Source organism: Arachis ipaensis, chromosome B6 (assembly GCF_059453495.1).
Source record: "Arachis ipaensis isolate K30076 ecotype BB chromosome B6, ASM5945349v1, whole genome shotgun sequence".
Classification (NCBI taxonomy): Eukaryota; Viridiplantae; Streptophyta; class Magnoliopsida; order Fabales; family Fabaceae; genus Arachis; species Arachis ipaensis.
In genome coordinates this window covers 93,382,532-93,391,818 of record NC_142441.1, presented here as the reverse complement: position 1 = coordinate 93,391,818, position 9,287 = coordinate 93,382,532, and positions in this window count along the sequence as shown.

Genomic DNA, 9,287 nt, shown 5'->3' with positions numbered 1-9,287 from the left:
GCCACAGGATCTTCTGTGCCTCCTCTCTAGGGACGCATCTGCGGATCATTCCGTCTGCGCATCTCTTAAAGAGTTACGGTTCATCCCATAAGTAGTACTTTGCATCAGAAATTAGTTTTTTCTTTTGCACCCTGCTGTACTCCTGGGGTATAAACCTCATAGCTTTATCATTTGCAATGTCTGCAAACCATGGTGCTTCCTGGATGGCAAAGAGTTGCTCATCCGAAAAGGTTTCAGAGATCTCAGTAGAAGAGAGGGACGCCACAGCTACTGGTTCTATCCGAGACAGGTGATTAGCTACCTGGTTCTCTGTCCCTTTTCTGTCTCTTATTTCTATATCAAACTCTTTCAGAAGCAACACCCATTTTATGAGCCTGGGTTTTGAATCCTGCATTGTGAGTAGATATTTAAGAGCAGCATGGTCAGTGTACACAATCACTTTTGATCCTACTAAATAGGATCTAAATTTGTCAATGGCATAAACCACTGCAAGTAACTCCTTTTCTGTGGTTGTGTAATTCTTCTGTGCGTCATTTAGAACACGACTGGCATAGTAAATGACGTGCAAAAGCTTGTTGTGCCTTTGTCCCAACACTGCACCAATGGCATGGTCACTGGCATCACACATTAATTCGAATGGTAATGTCCAGTCAGGTGCATAGATGACTGGTGCTGTGAACAGCTTGGCTTTCAGGGTCTCAAACACCTGCAGACACTCTGTGTCAAACACAAATGGAGTGTCAGCAGCTAGCAGGTTGCTTAGAGGTTTTGCATTTTTTGAAAAATCCTTTATGAACCTCCTATAGAATCCTGCATGCCCTAGAATGCTTCTGATTGCCTTAACATTGGAAGGTGGTGGTAATTTCTTAATTACCTCTACCTTGGCTTGATCCACTTCTATTCCCTTGCTTGAAATTTTGTGCCCAAGGACAATTCCTTTAGTCACCATAAAGTGACATTTTTCCCAGTTTAAGACCAGGTTAGTCTCTTGGCTCCTTTTCAAGACAAGTGCTAGATGATCAAGACAGGAGCTAAATGAGTCTTCAAATACTGAGAAGTCATCCATGAAGACTTTCAGGAACTTCTCTACCATATCAAAGAAGATAGAGAGCATGCACCTCTGAAAGGTTGTAGGTGCATTGCATAGACCAAAAGGCATTCTTCTGTAAGCAAATACTCCAGATGGACATGTGAATACTGTTTTCTCTTGGTCTTGAGGATCCACTGCAATTTGCTTGTAGCCTGAATAGCCATCCAAAAAGCAGTAGTATTCATGGCCTGCTAGTCTCTCTAGCATCTGGTTTATGAATGGTAAAGGAAAATGATCCTTTCTGGTGGCTATATTGAGCCTTCTGTAGTCAATACACATACGCCACCCTGTAACTGTTCTTGTGGGAACCAGTTCATTCTTTTCATTATGAACCACTGTCATGCCTCCCTTCTTGGGGATAAATTGGACAGGGCTCACCCAGGGGCTATCAGAAATAGGATAAATAATCCCAGCCTCTAGTAACTTAGTGACCTCTTTCTGCACCACTTCCTTCATGGCTGGATTTAGCCGTCTCTGTGGTTGAACCACTGGCTTGGCATCATCCTCCAATAGGATTTTGTGCATGCATCTTGCTAGGCTAATGCCCTTAAGGTCAGTTATGGACCACCCAAGAGTTGTCTTGTGTTTCCTTAGCACTTGAATTAGTGCTTTCTCTTCATGTGGATTTAAAGCAGAGCTTATGATCACTGGAAAAGTGTCACCCTCTCCCAGAAATGCATATTTCAGGGATGGTGGTAGTGGTTTGAGCTCTGGTTTAGGAGGTTTCTCCTCTTCCTGAGGGATTTTTAGAGGTTCTTTTATTTCCTCTGGTTCCTCCAAATCAGGCTGAACATCTTTAAAGATGTCCTATAGCTCTGACTCAAGACTTTCAGTCATATTGATTTCTTCCACCAAAGAGTCAATAATATCAGTGCTCATACAGTCATTTACTGTGTCTGGATGCTGCATAGCTTTGACAGCATTTAACTTGAACTCATCCTCATTGACTCTCAGGGTCACTTCCCCTTTTTGTATATCAATAAGAGTTCGTCCAGTTACTAGGAAAGGTCTTCCTAGAATGAGAGTTGCACTCTTGTGCTCCTCTATTTCCATCACTACAAAGTCAGTGGAAAAGGAAAATGGCCCAACCTTGACAATCATGTCCTCAATGATGCCTGATGGATATTTAATGGAGCCATCAGCAAGTAGAAGACATATCCGGGTTGGTTTGACTTCTTCAGTCAACCCAAGCTTTCTGATAGTGGATGCAGGTATTAGGTTGATACTTGCTTCAAGGTCACATAGAGCTGTCTTGGTGCAAGCACCCTCTAGTGTGCATGGTGTCATAAAGCTTGCTGGATCTTGAAACACTCTTTTAGAATGACTGCACTGCATTCTTCAGTGAGAAATACTCTTTCAGTTCCTCTCTAATCCTTCTTATGACTTAAGATATCTTTCATGAACTTTGCAAAAGAGGGTATTTGCTCAAGTGCCTCTGCAAACGGGATCTTTATTTTAAGAGTCCTGAGATAGTCTGCAAAGCGGGCAAATTGTTTATCCTGTTTCACTTGGCAGAGCAACCTTAGTTGCTGCAGGTTTATTCCCTACAGAAGTGGTTGGAGAAGCCTTCTTAGAGGGGTTACTATCAGCACTTGCAGGTGTCTCATTCCTCATTGGCATTTAAACGCCAGGATTGAGTGCTGGATGGGCGTTTAACTCCAGCTTCCCACTCTTTTCTGGCGTTTGAACGCCGGAACTGGGCAAGGAATGGGCGTTTAACGCCAACTTTTCCCCCTTTTCTAGCGTTTGAATGCCAGAGTTATTCCTCTCTGGGCTCTTGATGTCCTCAGAGGGATCTTGGGTAGTAGTTTGGTCATCCTCTGTCATTTGTTCCTTTCTTGACTTTTTGCTATTTTGAGCTGAGTTATTCAATGTCTTCCCGCTCCTTAGTTGGACAGCTTGGCATTCTTCTGTTATCTGTTTAGATAGCTTTTGTCTTGTCTGATTCAATTGTGTTTCTATATTCTTGTTAGCATTTTTAGTGTCTTAGAGCATCTCTTTGAATTCTGCTAATTGTTTTGTCATAAGGAGTAATTGCTGATTAAGTTCAACAATCTGTTCTTGAGGATTAGGATCAGTAGTTACTGTCATAGCCTCTTCTTTTATGGAGGACTCACTGTTTGAGTACAGATGTTGATTTCTAGCAATTGTATCTATGAGTTCTTGAGCCTCTTCAATTGTTTTTCTCATTTGTATAGATCCACCAGCTAAGTGGTCTAGAGACATCTGAGCTTTTTCTGTAAGTCCATAGTAGAAGATGTCTAACTGTACCCACTCTGAAAACATTTCAGAGGGGCATTTTCTTAGCATCCTTCTGTACCTTTCCCAGGCATTATAAAGAGATTCATGATCCTCTTGTTTAAAGCCTTGGATGTCCAGCCTTAGCTGTGTCATTCTTTTTGGAGGGTAAAATTGATTCAGGAATTTGTCTGTTAATTGGCTCCATATTTTTATGCTTGCTGTGGGTTGGTTATTTAACCACCTCTTAGCTTGATCTTTTACAGCAAATGAAAACAATAATAATCTGTAGACATCCTGATCCACTTCTTTATCACGTACTGTGTCAACAATTTGTAAGAACTGTGCCAGAAACTCAGTAGGTTCTTCCTGTGGAAGACCGGAATACTGGCAATTTTGGCGCACCATGATAATGAGCAGAAGATTTAGCTCAAAGCTGGTTGCTTTGATGGGAGGTATACAGATGCTACTCCCATATGCAGCTGTAATGGGGTTAGCATATGACCCCAGAGTCCTTCTGGACTGTTTATTTCCACTTATGTCCATGATGGAAAAAAGGGAATTGATATGAATTGCAATTATATATTTATTATTTTTTTAATTAAAAGTAACCGAAAATAATAATTAAAATAAATAGAAAATAAAATAAAATAGAATTTCGAAAACAAAAAGAAAATAAAATAAAAGCAAATTGAAAACTAAATTAATTAATTAATTAAAAAGATTTAGAAATTAGCAATAAAAAAGATATGATTGAAAATTATTTTGAAAAAGATATGATTTAGAAGATATGATTGTAATTAAAAAAAAGATATGATTGTGAAAATCTTTGACTAAATTAATGCAAAATTTTGAAATTTATGAGTAAAATAAGGAAATGATATTTTTTTTATTTTTGAATTTTAATGCGGAAAGAGAAAAACAACAAAATGACACTAAACTTAGAAATTTTAGATCAAAACACAGAGAACAAAGAAGAAAACTTTGAATGTCAAGATGAACACCAAGAACACTTTGAAGATCAAGATGAACACGAAGAACAAATTTTTGAAAAATTTTTAAGTAAATAAGAGCACAAAAACACACCAAACTTAAAATTTTTAGAGAATCAAACACAAATTTTCGAAAAATTAAAGGAAAACACAAAGAAGACACCAAACTTAGAATTTTTAAAAATCAAGAAAGAACTAAGGACATGCAATTTCGAAAAATTAAAAGAAAATAAAAGCATGCAATTGACACCAAACTTAAAATATGAAACTAAACTCAAATAAAAGACTCTAAACCAACAAAAATAAAATATTCCTAATCTAAGCAACAAGATAAACCGTCAGTTGTCCAAACTCGAACAATCCCCGGCAACGGCGCCAAAAACTTGGTGCACGAAATTACAATCACACTTTTGCAACTCCGCACAACTAACCAGCAAGTGCACTGGGTCGTCCAAGTAATACCTTATGTGAGTAAGGCTCGATCCCACGGAGATTGTCGGCTTGAAGCAAGCTATGGTTATCTTGTAATTCTTAGTTAGGATATCAATAATTCTCAGATTTAATTGTAAAAAGTAAAAGAACATGAAATAAATACTTGTTATGCAGTAATGATGAACAGGTTGAGGCTTTGGAGATGCTTTGTCTTCTGAATCTCTGCTTTCCTACTATCTTCTTCTTCATGCACGCAAGGCTCCTTCCATGGCAAGCTTTAAGTTGGGCATCACCGTTGTCAATGGCTACTTCCCGTCCTCTCAATGTCGGAATAGGATCCATTGATCCTTCTGCGTCTGTCACTACACCCAACACTCGCGAGTTTGAAGCTCGTCACAGTCATCCCTTCCCAGATCCTACTCAGAATACCATAGACAAGGTTTAGACGTTCCGGATCTCAAGAATGGCCGCCAATAATTCTAGCTTATACCACGAAGACTCTGATCTGAATCATGAGGCTAAGAGATATGCATTCAGTCTAAGGTAGAATGGAGGTGGTTGTCAGGCACGCGTTCATAGATGAGAATGATGATGAGTGTCATGGATCATCACATTCATCAGGTTGAAGTACGAATGAATATCTTAGAATAGAAGCAAGCATGATAGAATGGAAAACAGTAGTAATTGCATTAATTCATGAAGAACAGCAGAGTTCCTCACCCCCAACAATGGGGTTTAGAGACTCATGCCGTAGAGAATACAATAGGAAACGTGTAAAGTGTCATGAGGTACAAGATGAATCACTAAAAGTAGTTTTCATAGTAAACTGGTGACCTAGGGTTACAGAAAATGAGTAAGCTAGGGTGTTTAGTGTAAAAATCCACTTTTGGGGCCCACTTGGTGTGTGCTTGGGCTGAGCATTGAAGCTTTCATGTGTAGAGACCTTTCTTGGAGTTAAACGCCAGCTTTTGTGCCAGTTTGGGCGTTTAACTCCAGTTTTTATGCCAGTTCTGGCGTTAAACGCCAGAATTCTTGAGCTGACTTGGAACGCCTATTTGGGCCATCAAATCTCAGGCAAAGTATGGACTATTAAATATTGCTGGAAAGCCCAGGATGTCTACTTTCCAACGCAATTGAGAGCGCGTCAATTGGGCTTCTGTAGCTCCAGAAAATCTACTTTGAGTGTAAGGAGGTCAGAATCCAACACCATCTGCAGTCCTTTTTCAGCCTCTGAATCAGATTTTTGCTCAGGTCCCTCAATTTCAGCCAGAAAATACCTGAAATCACAGAAAAACACACAAACTCATAGTAAAGTCCAGAAAAGTGAATTTTAAATAAAAACTAATAAAAATATAATAAAAACTAATTAAAATATACTAAAAATATACTAAAAACAATGCCAAAAAGCGTATAAATTATCCGCTCATCACCCAACTTCTTGGGGACAACCTGGACCGGGCTCACCCACTCACTGTCCGAGATTGGGTATATGATATCCGCATCCAGTAATCGGGTGACCTCTTTCTTCACTACATCGAGGATGGTTGGGTTGAGCCTCCTTTGCGGTTGCCTAACCGGCTTAGCTCCATCTTGGAGAAATATCCTATGCATGCACTTGCGGGGGTCAATTCCCACAATATCCGCTAGGCTCCATCCTATTGCTTTCTTGTACTTTCTTAGAACATCTAGGAGCTTTCCCTCTTCTTGACTTGAGAGCTCACTAGCAATAATGACCGGAAACCTTTGGTTATCCTCTAAGAAAGCATACTTCAAATGAGATGGAAGGGGCTTTAGTTCACTTTTTGTTTCAAGATGAGGTTCCTTTTCATCAAGCTCATGGGACTCATTCTTGACAACTTCTGCATGTTCATCCTCTTGGTCATCCGTCTCCTCAACAATGGGGTAGCACAACTTGTCATGGTCTTCTTCTTGCACTTCCGCTACCACTTCATCAATTACATCACATCGGAGCATGGAATATTCTTCGGGAGGATGTTTCATGGCTTCCTCTAAATTGAACTTGATAATCTTGTCTCCAACCTCAAAGGAATATATGCCGGTGAAGGCATCCAACTTAAATTTGGACGTTTTGAGGAAGGGTCTACCAAGTAGAATGGAGGATGAGCTTCTATTTTCTGCTGGAGGCATTTCAAGGATGTAAAAGTCAACCAAAAAAACCAAATCCTTAATCGCCATGAGTACATCTTCCCTATTCCCATCACTGTGATCACACTTTTATCGGCTAAGGTAAACCTCGCTACCGACTTCTTCAACGGAGCTAAATTCAACCGCACATAGATAGAAAGTGGCATGATGCTTACACAAGCTCCCAAGTCACACATAAAATCATGAAAAGTGTGTCCACCAATACAACAAGACACTAAGCACGGTCCAGGGTCACCATATTTTCTTGGAATAGGTTCCATCAAGGAAGAAATTGAACTACGCAAGGATAATGTCTCCAATTCTCCTATGATATCCTTGTTTGTACACAAGTCTTTCAAAAACTTTGCATACTTTGGAATTTGTTGAATAGCATCAAGAAGTGGTATGGTTACCTCAACCTTTTTGAACACTTGAAGCATGTTCAAATCAAATTCTGGTGTTTTCTTTGCCTTCTTCACCATGGAAGGGAATGGAATAGGAATGGACTCATCCACTATAGCTTTCCTCTTGGGTTCCTTAACGTTTACTCCTTCTTCCTCATGCCTTTTGTCTACCACCTCTTCTTCATGTGGAGCTTCAACAACTACCTCTTCCTAATGAATTTCTCCCATGACCCTTGGAGGTATCTCCTCTAATGTAGTCCCCGACCGTAGAGTGATGGCATTGAGACTGCCTCTTGGGTTTGATTGGGGTTGGAATGAAAGGTTAGAGGAACTTGAGGGTTGGTTGGTGTTGTTATTAGGAGTTAGTGGTTGGCTTGACATGTTCATCTTTGAAAGCATGTTGGTGAGGTTGGCCAATTGAGTATTCAAGGCATCGAATTGAGCCTTGTTGCTCTCATCTCATTTTTCCATGGTGGCTCTAAGCTCATCAACTTAATTGTTGGAAGATGGAGGAGTTTGGTTTTGGTTTTGTTGTCTATGGTGTGGTGCTTGGTACTTGGTGTAGTTATTTTGGTTTTGGTTAGAGTGGCCTTGGTTGGCTTCGTAGTTGGTGTTGTTATGGTGGTATTAGGATAAAGATTGGTTGTTGTTGTGATGAGAAGGAGAGTTGTTCCACCTTTGGTTTTGATTGCTTCCTTGTGCATTATCCCTCCACCCTTGATGTTGATTACCACCTTAATGGTAATTGTTTTGGCCTTGAGGAGGGTAGGGTGGACGGTTGTTGTAATTCACATTGGCCACCACAAGAGCATCTTCCTCTTGAATTTGATGGCATTGGTCAGTATAATGTATGATGCTAGAGCACAAACCACAAATCCTAGGAGGGCCTTCAAGTTGAGCAACCGGAGGTGGGGCTTGGATGGCTTGGATGGAGTAGTATTCCTTTTGATCCTTTTGGATTTGTGTAAGGATGGTGGTCATATCCCCAAGTGCTTTGGCTAGACTTGATTCAGAAGGAGATGGTTCTACCACACCCTTGAGAGGATTACTTCTCACCCTTGTGTGTTGTGTAGCTTTGGCAACATCCTTTATCAAATTCCAAGCTTCTCTCTCCGTCTTGTTTTTTGAAAGGGAACCACCACTAGAAGCGGTGAGCAATCTTCTATCTTCCGCACAAAGACCTTCGGTAAAGTAGCTAATGAGCAAGTGAGTGGTCATTCCATGGTGTGGACATAACTCCAATAGCCTCTTGAACCGAGACCAATACTCGTACAAACTCTCTTGGTCTCTTTGCATTATACCCGAAATCTCTTTTTGGATGTAGTCGGTCTTCTCTGGTGGGAAGAACTTATCAAGAAACTCTCTTCTCAAGAAATCCTAATTAGTCACAATCTCATCCGGTAGCGAATAAAATCATGTTTTTGCTTGTGCTTCAAAAGAGAAAGTGAAGGCAAAAACCATGATAGCCACCTCATCAGCTCCATGCCTTCGAGCCGTAGAACATGTAACTTGAAAATCCTTTAAATGTCGGATGGGATCTTGACCCGGCAACCCATGATACTTAGGAAGTAGATTTATCAAACTACTCTTCAACTCAAAGTTTGGATCAAGGTTAGGATATTTCGCTTGCAACGGTTGAAGTATGATATCCAGAGCTCCTTGCTCATGCAAAGTGATCCGGCGTGGCTCCGTCATGTGTGGCTTACCTATAGGATGCAAAGATGTATTAGTAGTGCCAACAGAAGAATAGGAAGTAGCGGACTCCAAGTCACTCTCGTTGACGTCTAGTGATTCGGTATTTTTCTCAAGAGAGGCCGAAGTACTAGGTGTATAGTCCAACCGCCGTCTAGCTTGCCAGTGTGTAACAAAGTTCTTTCAATCTCGGGATCAAAATTGGCTAAGCTAGAATTCGGTTGAGACTGAGTCATCAAACTTGAGAGTCATAGCACAAATATAAGATAAATCTAAACTATAGCTAAGTATTGA